We start from the raw sequence: 8,402 nt of genomic DNA on the forward strand, positions 1-8,402 counted from the left end.
CTGACATTAAAGAAATCAGTAAGTGAATAAAATCAAACAGTTCTGCCTTGAAATCCTATTCTTTAATCTTCAGACAATGCTCTCCAGCCATCCCTGAATTATATTTTTTTCAGCTGTCTTTGTTTTTAAAGTGCGTTGTTTCTGCTGAGCTTATCTGTGAAGGAATAGGTCCAAAGTAAGCAAACAGCAACGAGGAAAGATATAAATAAATAATCCCGGGGAAGGAGCCTTTCTGAGCCTGTGTAGCTGAACCACTGACTTATTGTCTCTGCCCCCACCACATCCCCCACTTTAGTCGGTGTTCCTTTGTAAAAAAAAAAAAAAAAAAAAAAAAAAAGGGAAAAAAAGGGGAAAGAAAAAAAATTTGCGAAGGCCTAAGCAGCATAAACAGACTTAGAATTCTTAGGGGGAAAAAAGAAAAAGCAGGGGGGAAGTTATTTTACACTTATATGAAAACAAAAAGCATCTGAAATCAGCATGTTGTATTTGTTTTCACCATCAGTTTGAATGAGGGGGGGAAGGAAAGAAAATATAAAGACAGCTGTTAACCCATTTTAGTAGAAATGGAAAAAATCCCGGGGACTTTCTAAGCCTAATTTCAGCCTAGAGTGATTTTTATGGCCAAACAATGAATCCTTAGAATAATTGGTTCATATCATGAATACACAACAAACTCTGAACCCAGGGCCTGATTCAATTTCCAGGCTAATCGGTAGGAATACCTCCTTTGACTTTGGTGACGGTAACAACGTACAGTATCATTAAAAATAAAAAAACCTTTACCAATGTGTTCTGGGTGAACACAGACCAATTGTTTCTTTATGTTGCATGAGCTCTAAGAGTGTTTCTGGAGCATTACACGTGACTTATGTCGATGCAAACAAATCGATATAAATCGTGGGTAAAAAAAGCACCATTACTTAGAGAGGTACTAAATTTCCAGACCACAGTATTCAGATTATGATTATTTATTGCCATTGTAGGTAGATGAAAGGCTGTGGCGTCCCTTCCAATCTCACTTCTTGCCAGCTGAATTCTGCGAGAGGGATGGTGTTAGAAATGGAAGGCTACAGTAATGTTAACTATGCTGTTTCCCTCCAACATCCATTTTGTTCCAAAGAAACACTTGCCAGAGATTAAAATATTCAAGATGGCTGTTTTCTGCACCCTTTCTGCGGAGCTCTACAGTTTTTCATCTTTCCAGTACTCCGGCTCCCCGTCTTTATTGAGACCATGAATATTTTATTCCCCATCTTATCAGCCTCCCGAGTCATTAAATATTGGCCAAAGTTCAAAGGGGGTTTGCTTCACAGCCGCCTCGCCCCCAGCCCGGACACCGCTCAGCCCTCCGGAGCCGCTCCCGCACGGCCGCTCGCCGCCGGCCGGGACACCCCCGGCGGAGCCGCGCCCGGCCCGGGAGAGGCTCGGCCGGGGCAGCGCCCGGAGCGCGGCGGCTCCGCGGGGGCGGCGGCTCCCGCGCCCCGCACCTGGCCTTCCGCGCGTCCCCTCCCGGGCGGACACGGAGCAGCTGCGGGGCGGGGCGGCCGCGGGGCCGAGGGGGCGGCGGGGCCGCGGTTCCGCTGCCGCCGGCGGCCGCGGGGGGGTCCCGGCTCGGCGCGGCCCTGCCTGCTGGCAGGAGGCAGAGGGAAGCCCCAGCCAGGGGAGGGGGCGGCGCGGATCCGCCCGGCTCCCACGCACAGCCCACCTCTCCCCTGGGGCTTCTCGTAGCGGGGGGAGAGTTCTTTTGTCCCCGCGTGTCCCCGTGTGTGTGAGCGTCCCGAGCAGCGGCGGAGGTCGGCTCGGGCCGGGGGCGCCAGCACCGCGGGCAGCCGTGCCCTCCCCATCCCCCAGGGCTCCGCTGGACGCGGCGGGAGGGGTCCTGCACCAGCGGGGAGCGCCAGGCTCCCCCAAGCCCCCCGTCCCGCAGGGCCGGGCCACAGGAGGCCGGCGGTGGCTCCCCCTCCACGGCGTGCGGAGCCCCCGGGCTCTGCCCGCGGCGTGGGACCGCGGCAGAGCTGTCCCCTCTGTCCCCAGCTCTGTGTCCGCCGGCCGCCCCCAGCCCCGCGTCCCCGTCCCATCGCTGCGCGAACAAAGAGCCGCGGCGCGTTGCGGGTTACTGGGGTTTATCCAGGCATTGGGGATGCCAGGTTCAGACAACCGGCGGTCCGCTGGTCCTGGGTTCTCTCGGACATATCGACAGCTAGTCTTCCCCAGATACCTTAGATATTGCTTGGAATATCGGTTGGAAATATTTACTCTGGAATGTATCTCGGTGTTTGTTAAGACGTCACTTTGAATATGTCAAGTCTTTTTCCTAAAAGCATCAGATGATGTAGTCCCCCATTACACTTAAAACAGCATCCTAGACTGCATATAGATAAATGGATTAAGGCAAGAACCGGCTGGTTTGTCTGGGTACATTACACGGCTACGAGAAGCTCTATTCATGGCTGAGAACTGAAAGCTTCACTGACCTCTAAAAAAATTTTACTTCATACAAAGAAAGCTTCGATTCCCTATCTAGTCCGAAAAATGTAACAGGTTTCCTGTTCTCCACAACCTTAATTGTAATTAGTTAGTGAGCAGATGGGATGAGGCACTTCCCATGCACGAGCTTTCCACTTCTACAAAATGAGTTTATCAAGCGCTGCCTAAACGTCTCTTTGTATTACCGAGCCCATGATGTGCCTTAGGAAGAGCCTCCTCCTGTACACGTGTCGCAGGAACGCCGTGTGGATGCTCACACTCCGCACCTATTTTAGCAGGTTTGATGGTGCACTTTTAACACCGACGCGCAGCAACTGGAAGGAGCCTTAACAAACCTCCTAGTCAGCAATAGCCATCTGTGACTTGCTAAGGAAAGCAAGACTTGCTTTGTGGGAGCAGAACCGCCTGTCCTCCCTCATGAACTATCAGTTGGGTAAATTTTAGTTCCTAAATTGTTACTGGTTTTCCAGCCATTGGTGCTTCACACTGGCATGATCAATTTTTTGTTGTTGACAGTTCCTGTAAGCTCTTTATGCCTGCCTGGTAGTGCGGCGGTCCAAGCACAGACGACTGCAGACTTTCAGATTTCATCTTCTGCGAGGCTTTGCTGACTGTAGCGAATGCAGGGCTACTGGGCTGAATTCATCCTGCGCTGCAAACAACGTGGAACTATCGAGAAGGGGATTTACCTGTCACCTTAGTTAAAATAAAATTCTCCCGATCAGTGGAAAATATTTACGGGTTAAGTGTAGCTAACGATGTTAGGTGGGAGGTGAGCTACACCTCCCCTGATGCTTACCACACAGCTACCAGTTTTTCAAAATGTTTTACCGAAATGAAAAAGATGCGGATGACAGGAAAAAAAATATGCCATCACACCAACGATTTAGGGTTTACTACTTTCAAAAGATTCTTCGGTGTTTCTTAATACATGTCTTTTCTCCGGTATCTTGGCTAGCGAGGGCCGTATCTTGTCATCGATGGTAAATCAATGGCACAGCCTGACCTTTAAGAAGGCTGTATCCCTTATTCAAACCAGGCGGTTGAACAGAAAGATCTGTGAAATACAGCTTCGCTGGGGAAGGGGCATTTTTAATACGGATCCTGTTTTCTATAAACTGTAAATAGATCCTCGCAGAGCTGGCAGAGGTCGGGCTGGAAGGCAGCCGGATTTCACGCGACCGGAGCGCTCGTTGGAATCGGCTCTCGGGCTCGGATACGGCGAAGGTGCCAACTTCTAATTGACACGTTTAGGCGAAGCTCCCAGCGTAATTGCTTTTAACATTCATTTATGCAAAGCGGCTTCGTGCGGGCAGGGCGAGCCCGGAGCGGCCGCGCCTCCTGCCAGCAGGGAACGGGCCTGGAGCACGTCCCGCCTCGGGCGGAGAGGGACCCGCAGGGCACGGCGGTGTCCCGGTTCTGCCCGCCGGGCCTCGGGGACACGGCGGAGGCCCCGCAGCGGCTCTGCCGCCGGGATCCCGGGCCCCCCGCCCCCGCTTCACCCCGGCTGTGCGGGCTTCGTCCGCCGGGGAGAGACGGGGCCGCCGTTCTGCCCGTTCACACCGCGGAGCGCCGGCGATGGTCGTAGCCGGCAGTAACCGCAATAATCCTCCTCGCGAACGGCGTTTGCCCCCGAGCCTCGGCTCCCACCCACGCTGTCCGCTGGCGATCGCCCGAGTGCTGGAGCGCCGTGAACGCCTCGCGGAGCAAACCCCCATCGCCCGGCACCATCGCTAATTGTCACCGTGCAGCTCCAAAACGGGATTTTCCTTCGCACTTCCCGCCGCGAGGGCACGGGATGCACAAACTCTCGGGCACTCGGCTCCCCGCCAGCGCTTGGGGCCGCTCACAGAACCCGCTTCGCCGCGGACAGGGAGCAGGAGGTGTCGTCTGTCCCGCACCCTTCGCCAGGGTACGGAAGGACACGGCCGTCTGGCCCCGCAGGAGCTGGGGCGCCGTGAGCAGGGAAGTCGCTCTATGCCAGGGCCGAGGGCGGGCGGGCGCGGCCCCGCTGCCGCTGCGCTCCCCGGCGGGGGCCCCCCTGCCCGGCAACACGCGGCGCCTGCAGGGCCGCCGGCGGTAATCTCACATCCTCCCCCGGCGAACACGCACAAAACGACGGCCGGCGGCGCCGAGCCAAAAGTGGAAACCGTCCCTGGGTGGGCTCGAACCACCAACCTTTCGGTTAACAGCCGAACGCGCTAACCGATTGCGCCACAGAGACTCCTGCTGTAGGCGCCTCTGCCCTGCTGCCCATGAGCTGCGGCGCCGCGCCCTCGCCGCCTCCTCGCCCCTGTCCTGCCGACCGGCGGCCACCACGGACCCGGGGAGTCCGGGCTCCTAAACCTTGCGGCGTGCTGGTGGAGTGCTGAAAAAAGAACCGGAACGGCGGCTTTTCTTCTCCTACCCAATATAAAAGGCTAATTCCCAAAATCGTTGTTCACTGCAGCACTCTTTTTTCTTTTTTTTTTTAGGGAATAAATTCACGAGTTGGAGTTAAAACTACTTCTTCTTGGCAGCTGCTAATTAATGCATTACACATAATAATATATAATAATATCATTCCCAAATATCATGGCAAATTATATAATAATTCCCAAATGCCATGGCCAAATCGCCCTGCTAATATATTTAAAAGTTGGTTTAAAGCAACTACAGGGAACAGTTAAACTGTCTAAAACAGGCAGCAGCCCTCTGCATGCATGTAGGTAAACTATATTTACTGTTCTAAGTGACTGAATACAGCCGAGAAGAAAAGCTAATGTTGCTATTATTATTTTATCAAAATCTGCTTCCCACATTACCTTACAGTAAATCTATACCTACAGTTCCACAAGTACAAAGTTTCACATCCAAACCTGAAGAAATGTTTTCCCTTTTCTTTCACATACTGATACTGTTTGAATATCTTTGAAGTCTTACAATATCAGTTGCTTCATATTGTCCCTGTGTCTCCCTGAAGTCTGCCTGGTGGCTCTTCTGCCCAGTAAAAGCCCTTGGAGCTGAGCAGGCACATGGCACCCACAACACAAGGACAGGTGCTCCCCAAGCAGATGCTGGTTATCTCCTGGCCTCTGCACATCCACAACCAAGAAGTCCCAGCTCACTCCTGAAACCAGGCAGTCTCATATTTTGTACAACAATTTGCTCTTCAACACTGTCTGACATCATTCCTCAGTCCAGTGAGTAACTTTAGGCTGCCCATTTAGTGATTACAGCTCAGCTTTTCCAATTTTTCCAGTACTTTGAAAAGCCGTACCTAAACACCAGCATTATTGTAGTACTGCTGTTTTCTCTTACTGTGCATTGTTGGTATCTTACCAACCAACTTATTTTAAAACGTGGAGGAGAAAGACAAGATATGTAAGCCCTTAACGGTAATTAAAATAATTGTTTTAAAGGCTGATTTTTGGGGCATCATGCCCACTGCTGCATATTTTTCTACCCAGACCTCTGCTATTCTCAGGGTCAGAAGAATAAGTTCACAGGCTGGACCACTTCTGTTTTCTCTGTGTAGGAGGACAAGCAAATGGTCCTGTGATTTTACACACAAGCAAGTTGGTATTTAGTGGAACTAGCAAGATTGCAGTCTGACCAAAGGCCTAACCCACACACCAGTAGTTTGAGTGTGGATTTTGGGCCCAAAAATGTTTTACTTCATACACATGAATATTTACATGAGTTTTAATGAATGTAGACTATTTTCGAACTCTGTGTCTAGAGGCCAGATCTAAAAAAGGTCTTTGCTATGCTGATACTGAGCTCAAACTCTAACGCTGAGGTGTCTGAGAGGAACACAGGACCTGGCATTAGACATCCAAGGCTGCCTACTCAGTGCACTGGCACAGTGAAAGGAGTGCTGCAGGTGAGGCTGCAGAGTCACTTGGCACCTTTCTTCTCAGCAGTCTTCCTCACTGAATCTCAGAGTCTTTCATTTAAAGTCTTTCAAGGTAAAAAAGAAAATAAAAAGAACAAACACAACAGTAAATGTTACCTCTTCAAGCTTGAAACCCACAGCTCAGCAAAAGATCTGAACATGGATGCCTTTGGCTGACTGTTGAAGCACTAACCAGTGAGCCATTGTACCAGAGGGCAACATTATTTATCACTGCTCTGCATATGGAAAAAAAAAACCTATTTAGGTTTCAGACTGTGTCTTCAGTAGAAAGGAAGAGACCAAGTAGTGTTTAAGGCATTCAAAAATAAGAAAAGGGCTGCTACTTCAGATTAATCATCCTCCCTATCACTGTTTTGTTCTTTATTTCTGGACAGCTCTGTTCCTTGATACACTGTTTCTTGTGGATCTGTCTACAGTTGCTTAATTTTTTGCACTGTCTAGTGTATAGAATTTAAATACCATTATTACATTCACTAGTTATGGATTATAATTTGTTTTATATTTTAACAAAATAAATTTATAATAATATATTATATATTAATATATTAAAATATTATACTATGTAATTTGAATTGTTTTATCTGTTATAATATTTGATATCTTACATTATTTTATTGTTATTTTTAGATCCATGAACTTAAATGTTCATTGCTATGACATCTGTGACCTTCTTCAGATATAGACTTTGTTTCTTGAATGTCAGAGAAAGTTACTAGAGGACAGAGGTGAATCTGGTATTGTTTATGAGATTTATAGACATACCATATATTCATCTTCTGCTGTTCAGAAAAATGAATCTAGTTATTCACCCAGAACTATTCCTAAAATCAATTCAACCGGATATAGCAGAAACAAAAGAATCTTTCCACTTATATTGCAGAATTACTGATTAACAACTCTATTTCTACAATTTCACACAGGAAAGGACCATTTTCCCCCAACGAGCATATGCACTGACTTTTTTTATTATCATGTGTTGGTTTTGGTCATTTATTTGTCAGGTCTCAAGTTACAACTCAGCCCAAACTACAAAAATTCATAGTCACAAAAAATTTTGGAACAGCTACCCAGTTTCTGCCCAAAGACACTTCTGATTGCTTACTTTGTAGCAGAGGTCTCTAAATGCACAACTTACTGTCCAAAGGTTTCTTGTATTTTTCTTAAAAAATATGATTCTTGTCCTTACAAGAACCAGGACATTAAGATAAATGGACACATAATATAATTCAACATTGCTGTTAGAATTATTACGGGCAGAGAATAAGATTTCCTTGACAAAAGATTTTACTTTATGGAGCTGCAAGCATCAAACCATGGAAAGCATTATTCCTGAAGAAGGATTCAAAAGGTTGGAAGAAGCATCTTTTTCTTGACTAATTGCAAGACTTCTTTTCTTCTTCCAATAAAATGCATTTGGGGGGGGCAGTTGTTTGTATACAGATTTGCTCCTTTTCAGATACAAAGGTGGCTTTACCATATTTTTTTAAAGACTTTATTAACCAAACACTTCTATTCTTGGGTCTGTAAGTAAAACCACAAAAGTGTTATAACTGAAAGGACACACCTCCAAATAGGATCAACTTACTTAAAAGCAAATAACAAGACTGAACAACAGTATTTTACTGAGCTATTTAGTTTACTTAGCTCTGGCTTCTTATGTAATGCAAGTCACACAAAAGATGGATAGATGAGAAAATCCAAAAATCGTGGAGTATTGCTAATTGCAGACTGTTGGGTAAACTGAAAGTCAACCATTCTCCCAACCTCCATAACCATGTTTACTAAAAGGAATTGGCATAGGTTGCCTGGCTCTGGATCAGGAAACGTATAGTTGCATTTATCTCATGTTCAGGAGAGACAAAAATTCGTTTCAGTGTGACTTGCGACAAAATTAAAGAACAGCCATTGATATTATCAGTAATTTGAAATATAGTTTGCAGATGTGGGGAAAAATACCCCACAAACCAAACCCCAAACCAAATACAGAGGGCTACATTCTGAATGAATCTTCAGATCT

The 8,402-nt window shown here is 47.5% G+C and overlaps 1 non-coding gene across 1 annotated transcript; it reads right to left on the reverse strand.

The window, feature by feature from the left end:
• Positions 1–4,637: 4,637 nt before the first annotated feature.
• On the reverse strand, positions 4,638–4,711 carry TRNAN-GUU (transfer RNA asparagine (anticodon GUU)). The gene has a single exon. It is a non-coding gene; the product is annotated as a tRNA-Asn (tRNA).
• Between the last annotated feature and the right edge of the window lie 3,691 nt (positions 4,712–8,402).

The sequence above is a fragment of the Pseudopipra pipra genome, chromosome 1 (genome assembly GCF_036250125.1).
Source record: "Pseudopipra pipra isolate bDixPip1 chromosome 1, bDixPip1.hap1, whole genome shotgun sequence".
Classification (NCBI taxonomy): domain Eukaryota; kingdom Metazoa; phylum Chordata; class Aves; order Passeriformes; family Pipridae; genus Pseudopipra; species Pseudopipra pipra.